This window comes from Terrapene carolina, unplaced genomic scaffold (assembly GCF_002925995.2).
Source record: "Terrapene carolina triunguis isolate 2854851 unplaced genomic scaffold, T_m_triunguis-2.0 Scaffold62, whole genome shotgun sequence".
NCBI classification, from domain to species: Eukaryota; Metazoa; Chordata; order Testudines; family Emydidae; genus Terrapene; species Terrapene triunguis.
This window is the reverse complement of record NW_020664413.1, coordinates 22,320,487-22,348,231: the sequence shown is the minus strand read 5'-3', so window position 1 is coordinate 22,348,231 and position 27,745 is coordinate 22,320,487.

Genomic DNA, 27,745 nt, shown 5'->3' with positions numbered 1-27,745 from the left:
TAAGATTAAGATGAAATTAACAGTTCAGGAAGGCTACTACTCAGGTCATTGTGAGCTCTTCCAGAGCTCACCAGCTTGTTGACCTGTAAACCACCTTTAGCTGGACAGATGGTGAGTAACAAATTGATCTCAGCCAATAAAAATCTGTGAGAACAATCTGCTGCTGGCAGGTGTCAGATAATTATCTCAATGAACAGATAAGCAAAGTAATAACCAAATTAGAAAAATCTACTGTTAGTAACAGGAGGCATTTTATTTATTTTTTTGTAGCCAGGTCTTGATCATTCGTCACTGCAAACAGTAACCCTACATCATAAAAAATACCACTGATATTTTCTGTGTGATTATTGCTGTTTCTGTGGTTTATTCTGCTGATTTTACATTTTCTGTGCTGTCTTTCCAGTATGTTATTTCAGGTTTGTAAAAATGAACTTTGCTTCAAGGATCATGTGGCGATACTGCAGAACCCCATCTCTGAGGAGTCATCGTATATATCACAGATCTAATGGTAGGAATTATTATTAACTGGAGAATGGTCTTCACAAACATTTTTTGGGAGTTGTTTTGAGTTTTGCAAGCTAGGCTCAGTTTACTTTAATATGCAGCATGCACTATTTAAGGAGCAAAATCCTCATTGCGGATACACTTAGTTTGCAAGGCATTGAACCCCCTTATGTTTACTTGGAGGTTTCAGTTCAATGAATTCTCATATTCCACTCTATCTACATAAACTGACAGAGGCCAAGACATTATGCTCTGCTAGCTCCTCCTTCTCCACTAAAGGGAATAAGAAAACAACAGTCACAATTACAAAGGGAGAGCAGGTGAAGAGAAGCAGCAGCAAGACCTGTGTGTTCATCCCTACTACTTCTGGCTCCTAAAGGAGATCTGGAATTTGGATAGCTTGAGTTCTCTGATCACCTCGGACAGCAATTCAGGAGCATTAAGTATAAGTATCTCTAGGATTTGAACTGCACCCGTTAGGGCAATGGAGATTTGCTGCAGTGAAGTACTGTGTGCTGGAAGCTAAGTACTTTAGCATCCTAAACACACACATTTAGAGCTGCACAGAAATTATTTCCTTTTAAAAATATTTACTTAAGACATATTCAAAGTGGTTTGTATTTCAAGGGAACTTCAGCCTGGATATGCTTTTCAAACCCTAATCCAGGGTCAGCAACCTCTGGCACGCGGCGCGCCAGGGTAAGCACCCTGGTGGGCCGAGCCAGTTTGTTTACCTGCCACCCCCATTGGTCTGGGACGCGGCAGGTAAACAAACTGGCCCGGCCCGCCAGGGTGCTTACCCTGGCGAGCCGTGTGCCAGAGGTTGCCGACCCCTACCCTAATCCCTGGATGAGCAGTTGATGGAATTTAAACACATGTACAATTTGTTTGTTCAAAGGGTTTCTCTGCATGTAAATTCTATACCTTGCTTCCAAAAGTGTAGATCCTCTCACCTATATATGTGTACATGTTCACACTAGGAAAGTGTGTGGGCAGGGGTTTGGGTACACAGAGTTGTAGCTGCATACACAAAGTCCATGGTTTTGAAACTTTGGCCCATTTTAAAAAAGAGTTTGCTATATAGAATCAAATTATTTGGTGTCCTCTCTGGGGCCCTGAGTCACAGCCTGCCCAACCACTGTGGCTGCAGAGGACACTGACTTACTGGAACCAATGTGGCTCCTCTCTGTAAAAGTGATACAGACAGGATTTGGGAACCTCAGGGCAATCCCTTGCCCCTAGCATTTCAGGATGTTTTGAGGGGAGGTAAAGGGATGGATAGGGGAGAAACAGAAACAGGTGCGGGGCACCAGCCAACTGCCCTCCCCTCAAGTATAGGGGAGCATACAAGGCTTCCTCAAAGTTGGTAGTCTTGTGGGTAAATTAGCAACCAGGAATCTTTCCTCCTCCCACAATTTCCAGTAGAGAAGTCCAGCCACTTGGATTGTATCCAGTTCGAGGATATTATTCACCATAGGCCAGACTACACATGCCCCACTTCTTAGACTTGGAGAAATAGAGATGCACGGCACAACATACCCTATGTATACATTTCAGTTTTCTTAATACAGGATTTTATCTCCCCTTGATTCACAAATGTGAATCCTATTTGCCATATATGTATATTGATGGGATAGATGTCTAAGTACTTACCATAATTCCACTAATTGTATAAGATAAGTTGTATGGCTATCAGTGTACCTAAATACATGAATAAGTTTTGCTGAGAGAGTGAGAAAGTCATCCCTTGTGTAATGTTGTTGGTTTCATTGGATTAATTTGGTCCAGTAAGTATAATACTTTTAAAATAAGGAAACCCAGGGCTGTTCTGTCTCTCTTTATGATTGACTCTTTAGTAAGCTGAGGTTAGTTTCCTCTACAGAATTCAATAACATACTGTATGTTGCACGTGGCATTTAATGGGGTATGGATTCCAAAAGACATGTTATCTCCTATTATCATAATTTGTCCTGGCAGATAACGCTTTAAAACAATCTAGTACAGAAGACTTTCATGTAGCACGTAATGCTAAGCAAGAGATGAAAGTTTCAGAAATCAAAGTCACACAGAACAAGTGCCAACTTAAGAAATGCTGTGAATTTACCTTTTAGTTATGTGTTTTATCTGACTTCATGCTGCATATACTAATCCAATATTGTACTGTGCACGTTGCTGAGGGTTTTTTGTTTGGTCTTTTTTAAGAGTTGTTTACTGATGACTTCGTCTACTTGTTCAGGGTTAGAGGGTACTTAAACCTGAACAAGAAAACTTAACGTTCTGTAAACAAGCAAGAGATCACTCAAGATAAAAAGTGAAAACAGCCACTTCCAGATGTTACACTGCCTTAATAGAGACAAGATAAACAATTGACAGTAAGGCCATTTCTCAGTTCCCCCAAAAAGGTCAGTTTAACAGGCAACATTGAGGTAGGCTGACCAGACAGCAAGTGTGAAAAATCGGGACATGGGGTAGGGGGTAATAGGACCCTATATAAGAAAAAGCCCCAAATATCAGGACTGTCCCTATAAAATCGGGACATCTGGTCACCCTACATTAAGGGCTAGATTGATGTCATGCAAGAGAGGGGAAGAAGGCCAAGGAAGCCTCTTCCTCAGCTTCTGTACCTACAAAGGGCCCAATCAGAAGCTGTCGGCTAGCACTCACTGAGCACAAGACGGACTGGCTAGTACAGCAGTCAATGATCTATGCCATAAAAGGGCCATGGCCAATCTGGCTGGGAATGTGATGAGTCTCAACCTCCAACACTTGTCAGAATCCATCAGCAGGCCTGGGTGGGATGGGGAGCACATGTTAGGGCCAAAAGTGGCCAGTGAGATTGGGCACTCCATTTTTGGGTACTTGTGTCAAGTCAGGCATCCAAAAATGAAGGCACTCCAAAAAAAAAAAAAAAAAAATCAGTGATTATTTTGGAAAATTTATAATTGAGGTGTAATAAGTGCTGAGGACCTGGCTGTCCTCCCCAGATGACCTATTTCCTTGCTACCGGAAAAGTATTTGCCTGCATAGGCTCAGGCCTACCAGTAACTAATTGTCATGTATTGGGGTACAATTCAGACCAGTGGGGTGTTGTGTCACCCCTGCCCTGCAACTCTGGATGCCTTATAATGCCTTCTGAGGTAGCTTCCATATATATATACACACAAATAACAGCAGTCTGCCAGGTGCACCCTAGTTCTCACCAGCCTTGGTTTTACTGCAGGGTGACCCCAAACATGCCCACTCCCAGATTTTCCCCCAGAAGTATATGTCCTGTACTGTCCAGCCCTCTTCTGGGCATTACAAATATATTAAGTCCATTATGACTTTAAGGGAATAATATGCCATTTTATTATCTCAAATGGAGTTACCCAGACATGTAACTTAAACACACTGTATTAGATAAAACAATAAAACAAGTTTATTAACTACAAATAGGGAGATTTTAAGTGAGCACAAGTAATGAGGCATAAAAGTTAGAAATGATTACAGGAAAAACAAAGATAAAATGTGTAATAGTGCCTAATTTAAACTATATTAAGTTAAAGCAAAACATCTCTCCCCATGCTCTCAGTAAGATTACTGACCAAACTCTTCAGATAAGTACCTTTTCCCCCAAAGTCCAATTGTCCTTTGTCTTCTTAGGTCTGATGCCAGAAATAGACAGTGAGCGAGAAGGGGTGGCTGCCCCTTCTTTTTAAAGTTTCATTCCCCGTCTTAAAAAACATTTCCACCTCGAGACAGAGTCTGTGTGGAAGGATGTTCCCTGCTGGGTTTTTTTCCCATCTGTTTGAGCTTCCTTTGTTTTCCTTCCTGCTTGATGACTCTGCTTACTGCTCAAATGCAAATTAAAGCAAATGTACACTCCTTTGTTCAAGACAGGCCTGTTTGACTAGTTTGGTGCTACGTGAATTTTGAACATGCACTCAACTTCATACTGGGGAAACTTATAACTTCACATACAGTGATGCCAAAAAATATTTTATCAGGACAATACTGACCAGCAAATTATGATTTTTCAAATGATACCTTACAAGGCATACTTTGTACAAAGATTATTACAGTAGTGTGTAGGGTGTGAATACAGGGGTGTAGTCTGTCACACTTAGTCTGTCACACTGATCTCTCTATTCATCCTCTACAGCTGCTCACCCTTGCTCCTCCTCATGCCTTTCCTCATACACAGCTGATGTCCTTAATGTTTTCTTCCATCCTTCCTTTGGAAAACACCACCTTCTGGGGTGAGGGATGGAAGAAAACATTTCGGACACCTGCATAGATAAGGATAGGTTCAGGTATCAAAACACCAGATTTACCCAATGACCTGTGGGAAGGGAACCTAAGTTGGGAGATAGACACATTGTTGCTTGGAAATGGGGCCTGATTCTTCTCTCAAGTAAGAGATAAATCATAAGAGCAAATCAGGAATAAGTACAATAGAATTACATCAGTATAAAACCATTGTAAGATGCGAATCAGACCCATACTATATAGTATAAATGCTCTCATTTTGGAGTTGGATCATTCTGTGCTCACACTATTTTGTCTGAAAGAAGTGCTTTGAGAACACTAAGGCATTTTCACAGCTCTTAATTGACATTTTTTGTAACCAAAACAAAACTGTAGCTTGTCATAGACTTTCCCTTTAGTGTTTGGAGTAATGTGTCTATGAGATTTCATTTTTGTTGTGAAATGAGTTCTTAGATCAAGGTCACTTCAGTGAAAATGATAATAAAAATTGGCATATAAAATCAAAAGAATCTGATATGTGTTTCCATTTAGTGAGGGGAATGCCATGATATAGACAATTCCAATGCAATGTTTAAAATAAGAAGTTCAAAGATCCTTTCAACTTTCTGCAATTTTTACTACATATTCTTAATAAACCCCCTTCATCTGCTACTGTTCAAATGTAAGCTTTCAAGCAATGTAAACCTAGATAAATCCTTTATGTTTTTTACTTCCTTCTTTACTTACCAGCACTGCTATTATCACATGGTGTGTTCCACATGATAAGCCATTCATTAAAGCATCACCTACTGTTTTTTTCCTCCTCAGTACTAGCTAGAACATGATCTGTCTCTGCATGAAGACATTGGACCTCTGACCTCTTTTGTAGCTATTCCAGGCAAGTATAATAAACAGGGTTCACTGGGTTTGTGTAAATCTCTGATTATGTTTACTGTGAAATCCAAGTGTTCATCTCAGGCAGAAAAATTAAGGTTGATTTTCAAATATTATGTACAAACTCTTGCTACTAAGCATTCCATAATGAGCACTTTGGCAATTTAAAGCAAATTAGGGTTCCCACTAGGCAGGGAAGACATACTGTACAGTCAAGTAAAAATTGTATATTGGTCGATGAAAAAATAAGCATAGAGAGAAAAAAATACAGTACGCTGTTTCAAATGAATTAAGAGATTCTGTGCTACTACATTTCATTACTGAAAGTTTGCATCACTCCCTGCTCTCACATTAGAAATCATTAGTAAACTAAAACTAACTACAATAGTTTGAGTAAACATCACCCCATTGAACTAGCTGTTTTTAAAACACAGGCCCCTATAGTATGATCTGCAAGGAATATTTAGGAAATTATAACGGTGTTAGTTTAACCAATTAGAATGACAGTGAAGCTGCCTTATATAGTGAAATTCACCTGTGTTTAGAGGAGCCTGTGCCACTGAAGTGAATAGTCCTGTCTGACATGAGCCCTGTGCACAGGGGTATATTTCAGGGAACTTGTACGTGGTGGGTCTAAGGGCTTGTCTACACTGGCAAGTTTCTGCTCAATAAAGTAGCTTTTTGTGCTCAAACTGCAGACGTGTACACACTGCCAAGCCGTGTTTGTGTGTGTGTGAGAGAGAGAGAGATTGCTGTGCAGAGAGCCCAGGAAAGGAGTCAGGGGCTGACGTTGGGTTTTCCCCCTCCCCCTGCCTCAGGACTGGTTGCTTCTTGCCGCTGTCTGAACTTACAAGACAGCCTGCTGACACATTCTCTGTCCCCCAAAACACACTGTCTCTCTCCCCCCCCTCCATACACACACACACACTCCCTGTCACTCACTCTCCCCCCCCCACCCCCACACTTCAGTTGAAAAGCAGCTGGCAATGTAGTAGGATGCCCATGGAACAATGGAATTGGGAAACCTGCAGCATGTGATGTTGTGCCTGCCCCATGAGGCATTGCAAACCCTTCCCAAAGCACCCTGCCAGTTGCACAAGGGGAGAGTTACCACAATGTACTGCTGTCTTTGCCGTTGCAAGAGCTGCTAATGTGGATGCACTCCACCTTCACAAGGAGCACAGTGTGGACATGCAACAGCGGTTTAATTCCAGTGTTTTAATAAAAGTGGTATAACTTGTGGCACAGAAACTTGCCAGTGTAGACATACCCTTGGTTTGGATCAGAAGGGTAATCCCAAATGTTTCAATGCACGGCAGTGTGCAAATTCCAAAAGAAAAAAAAGTCTCCACTGTCAGAGGCCCTCTGTAGCAACCACTATACTTAAGATGTGCAAGTATGGTGAAATTTAATTCACCCCAGGCAGAAGGCACAGGGACAGAATTCACCCTGCAAACTGGAAGCAGGCTGTGGAGTCTTTTGTCCTCTAGTTTAGTGGCCAATGCCTATCTGTGGCCCTTCAACTGTGGGTTTTGGGCTACAGGAACCATGTGAATGTAAATCCTGAGCCTCTCCCCTCCCTTCTAATTTCCATTAAAAATATTCTGGCCTTATTAGCTAAAATGTTGTTGTCTGTCTCGTTTGGGGTTAAAGTGCGGCTATGGGGCAGATCCCCAATTGATGTAAATTGAGCACTATTGATGTCAATGGAGTTATGCCAGTTTGCACCAGCTGAGGATCTGGTCCCACTGAGCGTTGCCTACAGAAGCAAAAGGTAAGAAAGCTATGAGCGGGTCAGATAACACAAGAAAGCCCAAGCCCAGTGTTGCTAGTGGCTGCCAAATTACTCCTTCCTGATAGCAGCAGGAGAAAGGCCAAAGTGGGTATTGTGAAGCTATCTCGTATATTAGTGTGGTGAGGGCTGAATTTAACCTCATGTTTCCCCAGACATAGTCACTGTCCTCTTTTTTTATCCCACATATTAGTGAGTAGTGAGGTGGGGTGCCCATGACTTATTACTGCTCAGTGCAGAGGATTATGCTGGTGCTCAAATTTATATGTAGCCTGCAGATAGTCTTCACTTGCACTTGCAATCTCTGCTGTGCAAGGGGCAATAGAAACCTTAACTTCCAGACTTTAAAAAGGGAGCTTGTGGTTGTCTGGATTAAATTTAAAGAAAAAAGGAGGACTTGACATTGCTGGTGCAGGAAAATGAGGCAGATAAAGCTATCAGTGCCCTGTAAGAGATGGGAAGATATAAAATGGAGTGAAGGAAAATGCAGTGATTAAACCCTACCTGGGAGTGCTCAGTATGTGCTGACGAGAGACGTGAACAAAAAGCCTGACTATGGCTGAAAAGCAAGGTGCACTGGTTTAAAAAGCGTCTGGCCCCAGTGCAATTTACTCTTTGAGAGAAATTAAAGTTGTTATTGCGTTACCTCAGGTGTTTCCTTAGAATGGCAATACTGTAGGACAGTGGTTTTCAACAAGTGGTCCGCAGACCCCTGGGGTCCGCATACTATGTCTAAAGCTTCTGTGAAAGGTTCTTGGTACCATAGAAGAGTTGTTTTCAACCTCTGGTCTGTGGACACTCTGGGGGTCCGCAGAATAGGCCTAAGATTTCCAAAGGGGTTTGCACCACCATTTGAAATTTTTTAGGAGTCTGCAAATGAAAAAAAGGGTTAAAAACCTCTGCTGTAGGATACCATAACACATGAAAGCAGTGAATGCTAATATCTCTGAAAGTATCACTTCTGGATTCTGTCACGTTTCCTTACTTTTCCTCAGCACTAAAATCTGATCTTCACCAGTGAGTAGAGTTGTATTTTCATGGGCTGCCTTGAAATTCCTGGCCAGTTTGAGTTCAGTTCTCCGGTGGTCTTCCTTTAAGGGTGACTAACCAACATATAGGAAAATAGAATATCACACTTAATGTAATTCATTGTTTTCTCCTTCCCAATGGGTTTTCTATATAGGATTATTGATTTACAGTTTTAAGTGCCTTTATAAAATTAACCTTAGGAAAGAGAAACGTACCCAGCAGAAGTACAAAATCAGGACAAAAGAACCTGGATAGAATTAACTGACTTCCTCTCCTGAGTTCTAAGAAAGAATGTTGGTCAGATAGGTACAACACTTAAACCTCACCTTCGTGCAGAGAAACAGCAGGAATTAACTGGGACTTTTCTCATAAAATGGGAGTAAAGCTTGTAAACACCCACTGTGACTCAAAAGGGGATAAAAATGCAAAACTAATACACATTATCTATTGCAGGTCATTTTAATAAGTTGGTTTATAAAGTAACTTTTTGCATAATTCAAGTAAGACTTTTTTGCATTTCCTACAAGATTTATTTAGTAACGATATATTACTAATACAGGTCCAGAAGCTGCTACCTTTATTCATGCTGAGTATGAACTTGCTATATGCGTAGTCCCATAATAGCGAACTGCTATGAGGAAGGGAGGTAGAATCTGGCCATTATTTACTGTGAATTAAACAATAATTTTGCTTTACAAGTTATTCATGAACAAATCTAGCTATCTGAAAAAATTCAGTATTCACCTAGCAGTTAGGATGAACAATTCTCAGAAACCAGTGAGTGACAGTGCACATTCTGCTATATGATTTAGAAAAAAAGTGGATTTATGGTAAAATTTGTGAAATTTTCTCTGTTCACCTTTTTTCAAATACCTGCCAGCTATCCACATATACACGGATACTAATACGATCCTACCAATAAAAGCAAAGTGTACTTTTAACAATGTAGTGTTTTAATATTAGACCAGCTCTTAGTAATTAAGTGAACACTGAAAAAAAAATATGTTAATGATTTTTAAAAATAGTGGTTGGTCATGTTAGCACATGACATAACATTTGTTCTAATGTTAGTGACATCCACTGTAGATGGCAAAATTGTCTTCTTCTGCCTTCCTGCACAATAGGATCATTAAACATTAAATTACTTGGCTTCTGCTTTTTAGACTCTCCAGAACTTTATAGACTCCCCCCCGCCCTTTTTATCAGGAAATGTCAGTTCAGTCAGCACTGAGGACTCACTAATTTACTCCAGGAATGAAATGCTGACTCAGGTCCTCTTCCATTAAAGATGCTGGTAGTCTAACAGACCAGAACATTAATCTGCTGTACCTTCGTACTAAGCATGGATTTTTTCACCCCAATGATAAAAGAAATTACTATCTCTAAGGTAATTCCATCCCTAAATTTACTTCTGTGGAATTTGCCATGGACCCTCCATGGGGTTTCTCATCCTAGCACCTTGCAGAGACTAATACGAATTTAGAAGCAAAAAGTTCCACCACATTGACCCTATGCATCAGCATCCCCAGACTTGGGCAAATCCCTCTGCATTTTAGGTAGCCTCAAGCTTGGCTGGAATTGATGTCAGAACCATGAAACTGAAATGTTTACAGAGAATGTAGATGTCAATACAAATAGAGAGGCTACTACAGGCAAACTGACAACAGCACTTAAGTAGATCAGCCTTGAAAGAGCAAAACATTTTATCCTACCATCTACATATCTTCTTTAACCATCTAGAGACTTCATGGTCATTCAGCTAATGTCCAGAAAAATCACAACTCTCTATGGTCCTATAGTAAACATCCCTGCATAGCATAGAGGTGCCACATAGGCCATATCTACACTTATAAGCTTATAGCAGCATAGCTTACCCATACAGCTGTGCCGCTGTAAGATCGCTCGTGTAGCTGCATTATGCTGCCAGGAGAGAGTGCTCCTATTGACATAATAAAACCAGCTCACTGAGTGATAGCTATGTCAGCAGGAGAGCATCTCCTGCCAACATAATGCTGTGCACGCAAGTTCTTATGGCCGCAAAACTTATGTCACTCTGGGGGTATTTTATTCACATCCCTGAGTGACAAAAGTTTTGCTGACATAAGTGTTAGTGTAGACATGGCCATCATATAGCAAACATAGTGGGGAAATGTACTTTCCCCATGTTTGAGAATTAACTAACTTTAGAATTTAGCTTAAAACCCACATTTTGTTCTTTATTTTAGAGGATTTTTTTTAATTGTTGTTAATAACGCTGAGAGGACAGGAAACTCTACCTAGTGTCTGAAAGTTAGGAAGTTATTTCGGTGAAGGACATGACACGGTTTGGGGGGTGTGCCTGTGTCAGAGTATGAATTCTATTTTTGTTTTGTGAACATTGTGTTGTATTTAAACCTTCATTTTGAATGTAACCTGGAGTGTAGCTTTGAGCATTCACTGTGTAGCAGGAACACAAATTCTAGTGGAGAGACAAAGGTGGGTGAGGTAATATCTTCTATTGAACAAACTTTTACTGGGGACAGAGGCTATAGCTACACTGCCGCTTTACAGCGCTGCAACTTTCTCACTCAGGGGTGTGAAAAAACACCCCCTTGAGCGCAGCAAGTTACAGCGCTGTAAAGGGCCAGTGTAAACAGTGCCCCAGCACTGGGAGCTAATCCCCTTGGGGAGGTGGAGTACCTGCAGCGCTGGGAGAGCTCTCTCCCAGCGTTGGCACCGTGACCACACTCGCACTTCAAAGCGCTGCCGCGGGAGCGCTCCCACAGCAGCGCTTTGGAGTTTCGAGTGTGCAACACTCAGATGGTTTGGGAAAGGTACTCAGAGCATCACTGCTAAATGCAAGATGGAACAAATTGTTTAGCATAAGTAGTTAGCACATATTCTAAGGGCCATTCAAAGCAGAGTGGCCCATTAACACCCCTGCAGTCAAAGGACAAGGAGGGGAATAGTGGGATATAGATTGCTGTAATAAACCATAAATTAGGGGTGCTGGAATGGGGGGGGGAGAGGGAGGGAGGGGGCCATGGCTCCATCACTTTTAAAAGTGAGAGGGCTATGCCATCCCACTTCTTACTGGTCGTAAGAATGATAGCGAGAGGGAGAGGGGGCAGCACAAGGGGAGGACTTCAGGGGAAGGGTTGGGGGTCATCATTTGGGCACCAGTGCCCCCCCACACACTTTTAGGGAGCTTCCGCCGCTCCTGCCATAAATCCAGCATCTCTGTTCAGGCCATGATTTTCAGTGTTGAGCAGAGTTATGAGTTTAAGTTCCGGTGCTTGTCTTTTGAAAGTGTTGTGCAGGTTTCTTTTGAGGACAAGGACTGAGAGGTCAGACATGGAGTGATCACTTTTAAAAAAAATAAACAACAACGAGTACTCCTGTTCTTTTTGTGGCACCTTAGAGACTAACAAATTTATTTGGGCATAAGCTTTCATGGGCTAGAACCCACTTCATCAGATGCATGGAGTGAAAAATACAGGAGCAGATATAAATACATGAAAGGATGGGGGTTGCTTTACCAAGTGTGAGGTCAGTCTAACGAGATAAATCAATTAGCAGGATACCAAGGGAGGAAAAATAACTTTTGAAGTGGTAAGAGAGTTGCCCATTACAGACAGTTGACAAGAAGGTGTGAGTAATGGTAGGGAGAAATTAGTATTGGGGAAATTAAGTTTAGGTTTTGTAATGACCCAACCACTCCCAGTCTTTATTCAGGCCTAATCTGATGAGTGTCCACTTTGCAAATTAATTCCAGTTCTGCAGCTTCACATTGGAGTCTGGTTTTGAAGGTTTTTTTGGTGAAGAATTGCCACTTTTAGGTCTGTTATTGAGGGACCAGAGAGATTTAAGTGTTCTCCAACTGGTTTTTGAATGTTATGATACCTGATGTCAGATTTGTGTCCATTTATTTTTTTGCGTAGAGACTGTCTGGTTTGACTAATGTATATGGCAGAGGGACATTGCTGGCACATGATGGCATATATCACATTGGTAGATGTGCAGGTGAACGAACCCCTGATGGTGTGGCTGATGTGGTTAGGTCCTATGATGGTGTCCCTTGAATAGATATGTGGAGTGAGTTGGCACTGAGGTTTGTAGCAGGGTTTGGTTCCTGGGTTGGTGTTTTTGTTGTGTCAAAAACAATGGATTTGCTACCAGTTGACTTTGAAGACTCTCTACCCAGAAACTCCAGGGAGGGTTTAAGCCTGGAAATTCCCCAGTGGAAGTGCAGGGGCAGAAAAGGCAACAGGGGTTGTTTTAAGCAAGGATTGGGGACTTAGTTAGAAAGATCTGGAGCATTTGTTCTGGTAGATACTTACAGGATAATAATAAGATATGGAGATATACCTATGTTATAGAACTGGAAGGGACCCTGAAAGGTTATTGAGTCCAGCCCCCTGCCTTCACTAGCAGGACTAAGTACTGATATTGCTACAGATCTGTAAGCAACCCCCTCAAGGATTGAGCTCACAACCCTTGGTTTAGCAGGCCAATGCTCAAACCACTGAGCTATCCCTTGCCCTTTTCCCCTATTTTCCCTCCTTCCTCTATATGGAGAAATAATTTACTACTAGGCCTTACCAGAAGCAGATTTCTATTCCCCCTACTCCCCCGACTAGTCCAGTTATGCTACCTGGAGCACTGAGGAATAGCTTCAAGGATCCACACAATCCTTTTCTGTTCAATACCCTGCCACTTGCCTGTGCTTCCCCTTATACACAGAGTGGTGATGCAGGGAAACCTAGGGGAGAATGCAGGGGCCCTACACAGTGCCTAGTATTTAACCATCATTTGTTCATTCTTTTTAGAGATATTTATTACAATATAAACAAATATTTACTCATTTAATTAAATCTCATTTTCAGTATCCTGCTAAAGTTAACACTTTTGATCTGATTCTAAGCCTAGATATAACTAGAAGACGTCAACATGACTTTTGTCTAAAATAGAAAACACATAATACCTGTGCTCAATATTTTAATGCTAATAAAAACATGAAAAAAACTATTTACAGTTTATCCATAATAATTTATCAGAAGTGTATATCATGAAGGAAAGCTTTAAATAAAAAAAATCAGCAGAATTCATTTAATTATAATGTGCATTAGGCTCCTTTTTTATTTTGAACCTGTAGCTTTTTCAAATCTCATTCACTGTATACAATAATAAAAAAAAGAAAATACTACAAATGAAAAATATTCTTCAATGGTAAATTTCATCCTACCGGGACTTTCAGTTGTGGATGGGCTCTTGATTGATCAGAATATTACACAGTGGCATGGTGTAATTCTTTAGTGGGATGTTGTAAAATGGAGTATTGCTTCTGTTATTTTATCCAGTTTGCTTTTATATGACAGGGTTTATTGTGCGTTATGTTGTAGCTCATTCCTCTGTTCACAATGCCTACTGATGTGTAATTATGACTTGTCTGAACTGTAAGAAGGAGCAGTAAGTGAAAGAAAATCTGCAAGCACACTTGATTTATGAGCCCTGATACTATATTACAGTCCTAATCTGCCTGCTTAACTTAGCTTCAGGCAAACTTACTGTATAACATGCTTGCGATTAGCACTGCAGCAAGTTGTAGAAGATTTACTCTGTACGAGCTACGAGACTTTTTTTTTTAATGATTTAGTCATTATTTCAGTTACAGGTATGGCAATAAATTATTTCCCATATAAAGACTCTGTGTCAAGGAACAGCCATTGCAAAAGGGCTTTTTATACTGTAACAAAGAACATTGCTTGGAGTGTTTTCTTCATACAAAACATCTTAATGTTACTGGTCATTTTGATGATGAAACTTCTTACATATTCTTCTCACATTCATAGAATTTGTTTTTTTATACTGCTGCTTTTGTAGCATAGCACAATCTGCTTATTATAAGAATGTCTATTTGGATCCAGTGAATCTCATATTTTCAATGGTGCCCCAAAATAGAAATTACTATGGATGTGCAAATGAAAGGAAGACCATAAAGCAATGACCTAATGTCAGGAAGAAAAGATGTAAGCAGATTTGCATTTATTTTTAAATCACCATTCACAAAGACAGACACATCACTTCAGCTTTATTGAAATTATAGCATATTCAGAGCTGCTACTTTTAGTAAATTAGAGCAATACGTTATTACCCTAGTATAATTAAGATCAAGGTTGAACATTCAGGGCCTAGTTCTGGTCTCTGAAATCAATGGATGTCTTGCCATTTGACTTCAATGGAATCCTCATTAGGCACTATTAACTGTGGAAAATAAGCAAGGGGCCTAGCGCTTGATCCACTGCCCATTTAAGTCAGTGGAAGGACTTCCTTTGATTTAAATAGGTGTCAGATTAAGCCAGTAATCCAGCAATTTGTACGCATATAAAACAGGACTATTTGCATGAGTAAGGATAACAGATTCACATACAGGTTATGGGATCGGGTCCTTAGAATCATATTTTGTGTTTAATTTTATTTCCTGTATATGGAAAAGCCATGTTAGCTGGATAAAGATTTTCAGGAGAATGTATCTGAAATCTCTGGATACAACACTAATAAAAGTTGTTCTCTGAAAATATTCCTTTGACATTAATTTTGCCAGCTGAGGGTTTTTTTAAAAAACAACAACAACTAATTTTTTAATTCATTTTCTTAATTATTTGTTAATTCTGAACATTATTTTCCTTTTTAAAAACATGTGTACACCCAAAACATTCCTAAAATGGTTACCACTACTAACAAAAGATGGACTTTAGGGACAAAAAAAGTACATAAAAGTTATTAATTGGTTACTGTATTGCAGTGATGAAACAAAAGGTTCCTAAAGGGTGGAATAGACTTGAACTCCTATCTGAACAGTGGACAATAGCATGCTGCAATTATGAACAGAAGTATTCTCAAGCTTACATAGCTTCTTAAAAGTTACCATAAACAATGAGCTTTTATATTGTAACAATAAGGCCTGTTAACTTTTTTTCTGAAAAATGCTTTTGCTAAACATTTTAAAACCATTCAGTTCTGAATAGTTAGATCTTTCTACAGCTAAGAACAAAAATGTAATCCTTAGTTCAGAACAGAAAGCAGAACATAAATCTATGACCCCCTCTATTTACTATAATACCATTGGTTAACGTATGCCATTTGCTAATGATTTGCACACAGTCCAGGTTTTGAATTAGTGGTCATCATATTACAAGCAGCCTCCCCAAGTATTTGTTGATGCCATTGATTGAACAAAAGGTCTATGAGGCAGGAGATACATTTTTCTAATCTTGCTGTGCTACCTATAACCTAATTAACTTTACTTTAGTCATCCAAGTATACCTGGAAACAAAATACATCATGTGCCAATTAGCTTTCCTCTTTCTGGCTTAGTACACTTAAGCTATTTATTCAAAAGGTTAAATATTGATTGAAAATGGATGATAGAACTGTATTACAGTTCTATGCTAAATGGCAGAACTTGCCTGTAAAACATTTCCAGTTACCCACACAATAATGCAGTTACAGCGTGGCACTCTGCTGCTAAGCACCCAGGCAAAAAAATCAGAAACAAATACAAATCACCCACTATGCAACCACTCTTATCAGTACACTGAATTCACACAAATATGTTTGGAAGTGCAGTCATTAATTATCATGATGTTGAAATAATATAATACAAATAATAATTGCTTGTGAAGTGATCTATTGACTCCTTTCTATTTCAGTGGCGGCTCTTCTCTTTCTCGTTCTCTCTCATGCCATGCGAAGCCGCATAGACAAAGTATCAAGTGATCACATAGCATGAACTACACCCTGAGGCAAAGCTTGTTATTTTACTTGAAATGGTGATGCATTTAGGCCCCAGAAACTGTCAATAATTTTTCTGACTTTCAGGGGATAAAATCCCCAATTATAGTAACTTTCCCTAGAAGCCATATACAGTAGTGCTACATATTAATATTAGGATAGGACCTCACATACCTATGAATTCAGTTTTATCAGTAGATTGGACCAAAATTGGATGAATCCATAAGTTTAAGCAACTGTAGTCTAATGGTTACCAACAAAGGCCAGTCAGAGCAGGCTACAAAGACAACAATACAATTTGGTACAATTCAGCCAATTGACATCAATAACAGCTGCGTGTATGCATCCAAGGGCCAAAGGCCCTTTATTTTTTATAATTTTTTCCTACAAGATGTAGGCTTGATTTGCAAGCCATCAGGGCAAAGAACTCCTTCTAAAGGAACACTGCAGGAAGAAGGATTGCAGGCTCAGATCCTTCATTTCAAAGTACTTCCTAGAGTTTGATAATACAGGACATGGATATGAAATTACAGAAAGCATCAGGGTAAAGATGCTGGGCCTCACATTCCACTCCCAGTTAAATTTACACTGATGAGAAAAAAACGTATATGGGAAACACCAAAAGGTTAACCTTATAGAATTTGCTCCTCTTACAGAGGAAGGAGGGCTTGAGGATTCACAAAAGGGACTAAAAATTACCTGGAGCCCTAGGGGAAACCAGACTCCAGATGTGGAAATCCTGGGATAGTTACAGGTGAAAGCACCCCCCCCCCCACACACACACAGACCCTGGTTCTTCCTGGCCTCCACACTTGCAATCAGGTCTGTGTCATTATGCATGCTGACATTGTCTCTTCCCCGCGGTCCCCCCACCCATCACAGTAATAAGGCAATGAAGGAGTGACTGATGATTTGACTAGCCTTAATTACCATGCCAAGGGAGGCATGATATGTAGAGTGCCCCATCATACCTACAGGATACCCACCTCTTTGAGGTCCTGATCATTCTCATCTATGAGTTTGAGGTCTCCAGTCTCTTTCTGTGACCCTTAAAGAAGGGCTCTTGTAGTATTATGGGTCTTGAATAACACAATGCCAACCTAACTCCAATCCTCCCATGATTAAAAATATATAGCTTTGCTCCTTCAGGTCAGAGCGAGGCTAAGATATAAGTTAGTGGCCACATAAGATGAGCCGGAAACATTAGCAATTCAGGAGGAGTGGTGTGGGTTTGTTTTTGCTGTATAGGTTGAAGTTATTATAAAAAGCAGTTTCACAGGCTAGCTATATATCTTCTGAGTAGGCAACAAAGTTTATTCAGAAATTGTTTCCCAATTGAAGTCCGCTTCCTTCATTTTTAGATGATTTTTTTGGTTCCTTAATTTATCTATTTGACCCAATTTGTCTGGTGCACTAAAGTTACATTCAAATAATTCCATACTGTGTACACAATATTTTTATGTTCAGTTCAATAGCAGTAGATTTGTCTATTTGTAAAAGGTTAGCAGACTGCCTACACTAACCACTATATGTTTGCCAGTAACCTTTGGAGGCAAGATTAGAATGACTTGTTTTATTCAATGTTTCATTTTTACCATCAAAATTCGGGCTTACCTCAAATAAGAATCATAATGAACTCCCCCCTTGCAATATTATAAAGAATTCTTTAAATACTTACAAGTGTATAAATCATTCACTGGAGAAAGGACAGGTGCTAAAATCTGTCAGAGGTGATCTAAATAAGAAAAGTATTTGGAAGTCCTACTAGCATTAATATAAAGTACTTTTTTGTGTAGCAATTTTTTTTGAATGCATCATTTTACCATTTTTTGTACCGAGTTGAAAAGCTTTGCAATTTTTTGGATAAGGACTTCTGACGCTTTTCAATTTTTCAGCAGAAAAGAATTAAAAACAAAAGCATTAATAGTTACAAAAAAAATCAGCATTGCTGTATATTATGAAATGTATTTCATATGAATGTAAAAGGTTCACTGTGGTTAATTATTAACCTTTCCTTCTGGGTAATGGCATTATCTTTACAAAAAATAAAAAGAATGGCATGTTTTTCAATGTTATCTCCTTGGTTGGTTGATTTTGGTAATGAGGATCCAAAATGAACCTTTTCAGTTTATATATTATCATGAGTAAACCTCTGTATTGTGCAAAATATTTCTAAAGCTTTCTTTGATCAAAATATAATGCTGTTTAAATATGTTAAGCAACATGTTCTCTACCTACTTGCATTATGTCAAATGAACTGCATCATTCCAATATGGTGTCACATGTGCATGGAAGCCTGTAGCATTCATAACAGGTGTTGCAGAAATGTACTTGAGAGAGATATTGACAGTAAGGTCATCTATGAAAATGAATATCCAAAATATCAGAGGAAGGTTATGCTTAAACCTGCCTTCATGCATTTTTCCTTGGTGAGATTTACTTGTAAATTTTTACTGAACGTGTTAGATTGATTTTTGCAGTAGATTAGAAAGCAAAAATGCACCCAGTACTAAGGACTAATATTAAATCATTGAATCTATGTAAAAAGTAGTTCAATAGGTCAAAATGTTAAAAAAAAAAAAGGATAGCCGAGATTCAAAATGGTCTGTTTAAATCTAGCATGTTTAAATTTCATAAATGGCTTCTCTGATACTCCACATCCTCTTGTATGTGCTTCTGTTTTCTCCAAAACAAAGAATATACATGATTGATTGTGCATGGGGGGGGAATATAAGTTAGGGGATATTTAGAGGGCAAAAATTTTCAATGTGATGCTGTTATAGCTTGTGACATTTACCACAGTTCTTTTTTTTTTTTTTTTTTTGATAAAACAAAGTCCTTAATGTGTTAAGGATGGGTCTACGGCAATTTGTATACTGCAGCATTCCTGGCCTCTTGACATCTACGGCCCCTGTTGTAAGCAGAGACAATTTTTCCCTCCTTCATATGGCAACTGCAACTGTTAAAATTCCATTTAGCAGCACTGCATTGATCTAAGATTGCAAGTATATCTGTTAAACCCTTTTGTGGAACCAAAGTATTAATATGCAGCATAACAATACATCACAAAACCGTTTACATCTTATTTGTATGTAAAAGTCAGATATTTTGTTCTGGATAAACTTCAGAAATGCTCTTCAATTCTCAGTGAGGCAAGCATTTCAATTTTCTGCAATATTAGCAGGGGTAACTAATGATGGCTAATTTTTGCCTGTAGTATTTCCCTCAATCTGCTTGTGCACTTTCAGTTACTCTGGCAGCAGCAGCATTTGTACATTTTCTGGTCACTAAACACTCAAGTACAATTGTAAGTGATCAGTTTACAGTTGGCCAACAAAAGAGCTGAAGGAATGTCTAAAAGAAAAAGAAATGTGAATAAATGTGCATCTGTATACGATATATGTTATGCACATAGTTTTATTTTATGCAGTATAGAAAGCACACTGTATCTTGAATCCATTTTAGCTATCAGAATATATTTTGAAAAATGGGATCATGTGTTTATCCTACCATGAGGGTCCAGTATACATCCCAATCACACAGATTTTGAAAGTGTATTATGTTCCTTCATGGCTGAAGGTAAATCCTCTGTTTCACATCTATTTGATTTGGTTTTTAATAAAATCTGTTTTTAGTTTATGTTACATTTCAGCATACCATTTTATTAACAAATTTACAAGCCATCTATTTCAAGGAAAATATTTTAGAGGAAGATGCAGAAATTCTTATAGCATATTAATAAAAAACCATCATGGCAGGATTTTTAAAGGGTATATTTAATTCAGTCCCTCTAAAACAGGGAACTTGGATATAATTTGATGATCTTCACACGTGCATGGATTATTTAGCCTCACCAAAAATAAACTGTAAAATATTTTAAATTTAGAGGAATCTTACTTGTGCACTTCATAGTTATTAGTTCCCTGTGAAATTTAATTATTGCCCAGCATTTTGGATGGTGCTGTTTATGATGGAATGGTTCAAATTAAATAAGAACTCTATGGAGAGAGTTCAACAGTTCGTGTCACTGGGAAACTTTCGTTAGAAATCTCACAAAAGATATTTCTCTGTTTTTCTGTGAAGAGGTGTCATCACTCATGACGCTGCACTGCAGACACAATGCCAAAGAAATGGGAGAATGTACTGTGGGCTTTGCATGCTTTATACTAAAACCATCCAGGAAACCTTCACAGTTGCATGGCTCAATCACAGTGAATCAATATGTACTTAATAAAAAAACAACACCTTTATACATTAAGTAGCAAAATGTTAAGAGCTAGACTATGGCTTTTGCAGCGAGAGCCACATGGGGGGCATATGGAGAGCAGAAGTGCAATGACTGAAAGGCAGTTGTAGGCATTCTGACTGCAAAGTGCAGAGGCAGGCAGAAATCTTCTGGGGTGGGAGAGATACACACATCAGCAGCAACTAGCTAAGGGACAGCTGCTGCCACCTTTACTCATGCTGAGTAGGTAGAATCTTACCAGGCAACTAATTATTGGCAGAGTCTGGCCCTATAGTATATCTAATGCATTTAGCACCATAAATGGTATCTAAAGGTCAATAATTATTACACCCTTTAAAAGGGGAACAGAATATTCTTCTTCTCTTCCTCCCACTACTGATTTCTGCACACTAGTGGGTGCAGAAGTGTGGCGGTGCACGGGCCCTGCCCCTGAAACCAATGCCCCTTTCAGCTATGGAATGCCTCAGCCCTTACCAACCTGCCACCTTTTGTGTTTAGTGAGCACATCAACCACATGCTTGCTGCTTCCTGCATAGATGCACATGAGAGAGGAGCAAAGACTTTCTGCTTCCTCATCTTCTCCTTCCAATTGTGCAAAAGCAGTCGCAGGTAAACATCTAAGGCAGGGGTCGGCAACGTTCGGCACGTGGCTCGCCAGGGTAAGCACCCTGGCGGGCTGGTCCAGTTTTATTTACCTGCTGACGCGGCAGGTTCGGCCGATCGCGGCCCCCACTGGCCGCGGTTCGCCGTCCCGGGCCAATGGGGGCGGCGAGAAGCGGCGCGGGTGAGCGATGTGCCAGTGGGGGCCGCGATCGGCCGAACCTGCCGCGTCAGCAGGTAAATAAAACTGGACCAGCCCGCCAGGGTGCTTACTCTGGCGAGCCGCGTGCCGAACGTTGCCGACCCCTGATCTAAGGTCACATCCTCAGCTGGCCGTAAACTGGCATAGCATTTCAACAGAGGAGACAGCATGGTCTAATGGATAGAACACTTACCTAGGTTTCAAGATACTTGGGTTTTATTCCCACCTCTACCGCTGACCAGCTGTGCAACCTTTGGAAAGGTCACTACATCTCGCTGTACCTTTATTTCCCCTAGCGCTCTTTGGCACTCTTGTCTATTTAGATTGTAAGTTTTTTGGGACAGAGACTATCTTTTGCACAGCACCTTGCACAATGTCGACCTGAGCTCAGCTGAGGCCTCCAAACACCATCATCTTACAAACATATACAAATTATAATATGTCACTTTACATCCGTGGAAGATCTGGCCCCGGAAGTAATCCTTTCACTTTTTAAAGATAGAAGGAAAAAATGTAATCGTTTTACAAATGTACTTAAAAGGTAAGTTGTCATTATCATTTTTCCCCTTTGGTTTATTTAGGAATGTGTTTATTTTGGTTTTTGTTATTTGTTGGAAAGAAAAACTTAAGCACATAAAGACAGAGAATCCTAAGCGCTAATTGATTTTTTTTTTATTCTCCTATTACAATTTTGGATTTTAATTAAAACATCACCTCTGGTTTCTAACTATTACACTACACAAATAAAATCTACTAGCAGAAGAGCACAGGAGTGAAGAGATTTTGGAAGTGTATATGTGCTAAACTATTTGGGAAAGATTCAACTACTTGGGTATTTTTGCTTTTAAGAGCCTCATGAACGCTGGAAAGATGGTCTGAGTCAGTGAATTTAGATCATGCTTCCATTGTTTGAATGGGTAGCTGATCCGGACCAAAATATGTTTTCTGTAATTTTTAATGTTTCTGTCTTGTGATATCATATTACAATATGCACTACAAAAGATCAGTGTCACTGCACACTACCATGCACTTTTGACAGTAATATAGTGTGTGCAACTGCTCCAAAATATCCTTGTGGAAAAGTTTCCATACATGCCGATCACTTCTACTGAAGTTCTGTCTTCTAGTACAATTGTAGCAGGGGTTTTTACTCCTCCTCTCTCTACTACAGATATAGATTTGTTGCAATTTTTCAACAATAGAATCATAGAACTGGAAGGGACTTCAAGAAGTCATCTAGTCCAGTCCCTTGCACTCATAGCAGGACTAAGTATTATCTAGACCATCTGTGACAGGTGTTTGTCTAACCTGCTCTTAAAAATATCCAGTGATGGAGATTCCACAACCTCCCTAGTCAATTTATTCCAATGCTTAACCACCCGGACAGTTAGGAAGCTTTCCCTAATGTGCAACCTAAACCTCCCTTGCTGCAATTTAAGCCTATTGATTCTTGTCCTATCCTCAGAGGTTAAGGAGAATATTTTTCCTCCCTCATCCTTGTAACAACTTTTTATGTACTTGAAAACTGTTATGTTCCGTATCAGTCGACTCTTCTCCAGATTAAACATACCCAATATTTTCAATCTGCCCTCATAGGTCATGTTTTCTGGCCATTTAATCATTATTGTTTCTCTTCTTACGACTTTCTCCAATTTGTCTACAATTTCCTGAAATGTGGTCCCCAGAACTGGACACAATACTTCAGTTGAGGCCAAATCAGTGCGGAGTAGAGCAGAAGAATTACTTCTCGTGTTTTGCTTACAATACTCTTGCGAATATACCCCAGAATGATGTTTGCTTCTTTTGCAACAGTGTTACACTGTTGACTTATATTTAGCCTGTAATCCACTATGACCCCCAGATCCCTTTCCACAGTACTCCTTCCTAGGCAGTCCTTTCCCAGTTTGTATGTGTGCAACTGATTGTTCCTTCCTAAAAGGAGTACTTTGCATTTGTCCTTATTGAATTTCATCCTCTTTACTTCAGACCATTTCTCCAGTTTGTCCAGATCATTTTGAATTTTAATCCTATCCTCCAAAGCACTTGTAACCCTTCCCAGCTTGGTATCATCTGCAAGCTTTATAAATGTACTCTCTACGCCATTATCTAAATCATTGATGAAGATATTGAACAGAACCAGACCCAGAACTGATCCCTGCAGGACCCCACTCGTTATGTCCTTCCAGCTTGACTGTGAACCACTGATAACTACTCTCTGGGAACAGTTTTCCAACCAGTTATGGACCCACCTTACAGTAGCTACATCTAGGTTGTGTTTTCCTAGTTTGTTTATGAGCGGGTCATGCGAGATAGTATCAAAAACCTTACTAAAGTCAAGCTATACCACATCTACCACTCCTCCCCCCACCCCCATCTACAAGGCTTGTTACCCTGTCAAAGAAAGTTATTAGGTTGGTTTGACGTGATTTGTTCTTGACAAATCCATGCTGACTGTTACTTATCACTTTATTATCTTCTGGTGTTTGCAAATTGATTGCTTAATTATTTGCTCCATTAGCTTTCTGGGTACTGAAGTTGAGCTGACTGGTCTGTAAGTCCCTGGGTTGTCCTTCCCTTTTTATGGATGGGCACTATATTTGCCCTTTTCCAATCCTCTGAAATCTCTACTGTCTTCCATGACTTTTTGAAGATAATCACTAATGGCTCAGTCAGCTCCTTGAGTATTCTAGGATGTATTTCATAAGGCCCTGGTGACTTGAAGACATCTAACTTTTCTAAGTAATTTTTAAATTGTTCTTTCCCTATTTTACCTCTGATCCCACCTCATTTTTACTGGCATTCACTAGGTTAGATGTCCAATTGCTACTAACCGTTTTAATGAAAACCAAAACAAAAGAATGATTTAGCACTTCTGCCATTTCCACATTTTCTGTTCTTTCCCCCTCCCCTCTCTTCCCCCCATTGAGTAACTGGCATACCCTGTCCTTGGTCTTCCCCTTGCTTCTAATGTATTTGTTTTCTTGTTGCCCTTTAAGTCTCTAGCTAATTTAATCTTGTTTTGTGCCTTGGCCTTTCTGATTTTATCCCTACATACTTGTGTTATTTGTTTATATTTATCCTTTGTAATTTGACCTAGTTTTCACTTTTTGTAGGATGTTATCCATATTAGTAATTACAATAAAAACAAAATTATAAATGTACACTTCATGTCTCAGCTATTTTAATTTGACTTTTAAATTTATTTAAAATTCTATGTCACTAATTATTATTATTATACAGTAGTACCTAAATTCCCAAACCAAGATTAGGTCCAAATTATTTCAGGTATTGATATAACTGTACTGAGACAGTTCCAGAAGACAGTAAAGAGGTGGGAGAAAGGAAGTGTGACCCCCCATTTAGAGAAGGGGAACTGAAGCACAGAGATTATTGGTGAGATTTTTAAAAGTGTCCAGGAGTTTGAGATGCCAAATTTCCCTTAAAATTAATAGGAACTGAGCAAGCAAATCCCTTAAGCGACTTTTGGAGAAAAAAAAAAAACCTCTCAGCCTGAGTATTTTGCCCAAGGTCACACAAGAAGACAGTGGAAAGCCAGCAGCTGAACCCAGACCTCATGAGCCCCGGCTAGTTCTTTAAATCACAAGGCCATTCTTGTTAACATTCAACTTTTAAGAGATGATTTCTGAATCAAAGAAAACTAGCACATTTTAAACAAAAATATCTAGGTCTTTAAAAAACAACAACAACAACAACAAAAACCTCAGTACATTCAGCATGTTTTTAGATTAAATAAAGTCCTCCTAATCCTCATCTGAGCACTCATGTCAAATTTCTGGACAGACAATTCAGAAAATCACCAGAAAAAAAGTATGAACTACTTGTAGGAAATTTGTTGATGTTAATTCTACAAAATTAATTTGAATTTTGTAAATCCATTTGTAAATCATAATTTGTGACTCAACCCACCTCTAGCTGTAGCACTGTTTCTAGCTCCAGAAAAAAATCACTTGGCACAGTTCTGAATAAGGCAATAGGGAAGCCTAAAAAAGATTCATAGTCCAGTTTTGTTTTGGATAAGCAGTCAAAAGTTTGGATGCTTATCTGAAACTCCTGAATCTGAAAAGTGACCTGAACATTTTGAAAGAATAGCCACTCATAAGATTTTCAGCACTTCTACTTGAATGCTGAGGACAAGTTTTTTGTGTGTGGCATTTTGGCACTTGAAATTCTAGTCTTGGTCAGAAACTATATCACAGCCCGGGGTTAAGCTTGATACTTAGCAATCTGCTGTGTTGGAGTCCCTCATACTGGACACATGTACTTTAAGCTTCCCTATGTCTTAGTAGTCTCCAGTCACCATCTCTAGCTTCAGCACCTTTGGCACACCTTCCTTGGCATGGAAGGCCTGCTACCCCTTCCTGGAAGTGGTAACTCATGGACCAGCTGCTAAGCCCCAAGACCAGTGCTGTTTTCCAAGACACCTCAGTTACTTATAAATACCCTTTATTGTAGCCCATCTTTGATTTCCTTTTGCTGTAAAATGGCTGGTGAGAAACCCTTTGTTTTATAGCCTCCAGTCCCCTTCGTCAGGTGACCCCTAATCAGTCTCAGATGATCCAAGTCTCCAAGCAGGTGATACATTGTTTAATTACCTTTCCCCTTGCAGTCAGACTTGAAAAACTGGTTTGCCTACCATGGTGGCCATTCCTTTGTCCAAGGGTTCTTTATATGAATGGATGATCATCAAGGTTTAATGACTCTCCATTGTTAGCTCTGTGCTAGGTGTAAACATTTCTCCTGACACATCCTGTGAGTGTTAGCTCAATATGAAGGCAAAGGACATTAGAGAAGATAGACAAGCCCCACACTCAAAATGGAGTTTGCTGTCTGATAAAGATACTCCATGGGAATTCTCCAAATTCAACCAGAATTCATAAGCTATAAATAGACAGATTCTCTAAATTGTCACAAATTTAAAAAACAAACAAACAAAAACACATCACCCCAAAACCTTGCTTGGAAATATCACAACCTCAAGAAAGGTTTGGGTCTAGTTTGAGCCTAAAACTGGTTGATGGTCCAGAAGGTGTCTTATTTTGTGGGAATTAATTGTCAATCCTAGCTCTGAATTCTTCAGAATTTAAAAATGGTGAGTATTTGAACACGAATTAATTGGCCTGGAGGTTTGAATGGTTTGATAGAGAAGTACCAAATATTACAATTACAAGTATATTTAATTGGCCTCCTATGGTAAAATCTGTGAAATGTAGTTCTAAGGGAGGAAATCTCTGAGGATCTGATCCCATTCCAGAGTTCTCTCTCTATCATCATATCAGAGAACACAGAGGGGAGGATTTGGTTTATCTCATGGGATATGCCATAGGATCCACCTCAAAATCTCCCTAATCTGCAAGGATATATATGGATCCCAAAATATATGTGAAAGACCAGGGCCATCTGCAAGGCCTTCTGCTGTGCCTCCACATAGGCTGTAGATTTGAGATAATTAGATTTAATTAATAGAGGAAGCACTGCCTGATGGAGGAAAACACTGTGGCTGATTAGTTAAAACTTGACTTGTACTGATGTGTCTGCAGGCATCAGGCATGAGATATGAATGATGGGTAATGAATGAATGAAAGAATAATAATCTTATAGGGAAAGGATTCTCTCTGAAATTTCTATACCTTGTTATCACTCCTCTTAGGCTATTAGATGCTACAAACACTGAACTAAAATGCACAATATAAAAATCAAACTATATTACACACAGATTTTTTAAATTAAAAAGTAATTTTTAATTAAAAATAAACTTTGGCTTTTAACTATCTAGTGCTTGATCCTAGGTCAGCACTTCTGTATCAGTTAAACATTAGCATACATTATGTGTAGCATAATATATGTAAATACAATGACATCCAAAGAGAAGAAGGAAATGCTAAGATTAGGTTATTTTACGAAGTAGGTCTAGAATTTAACATTTTTTGCTGATATTAATACAGTGCTGTCCCCTGCAGAAACCTAATGAAAGGAACCATGGGTGGTGGTGGGGGAAGAGGAATGTATACAGAGGTTTATATCTATGGTCTTAATTTTAAGATTTTGTACATCCTGGCAAAAAGCTTTAAGCAGTAAAACTGAATATGGAGACAGGTTTAATGAAGAATCCCTTTCTCCCATATTGTTGTGAGTGGGCAGCTGGGGGAGCTATATGGAAACAACGCAGGGAGAATAGTCAAATATGACTACTTATGGTGTAGCCCAGGGGGCTGCCTATCCCATCTGCAGAGCTTACCTCAAAAGTAAATTCCAGTCCACAAATACATTTTCACTGACTTTTTATCTTGAAAATCATCGGGCAAATAAACAATAAATGTTGGGTTTCCAGTGGACTTCCACCTGTTGTGGAGTTAGAAGACAGCAGTACCCTTTTAAAAGCCATTAATAATGCAGAATGTCAATAACTAAATAGATATATTGAATTACATGCTGTAACATTATAATAGCCAGAGTGTTT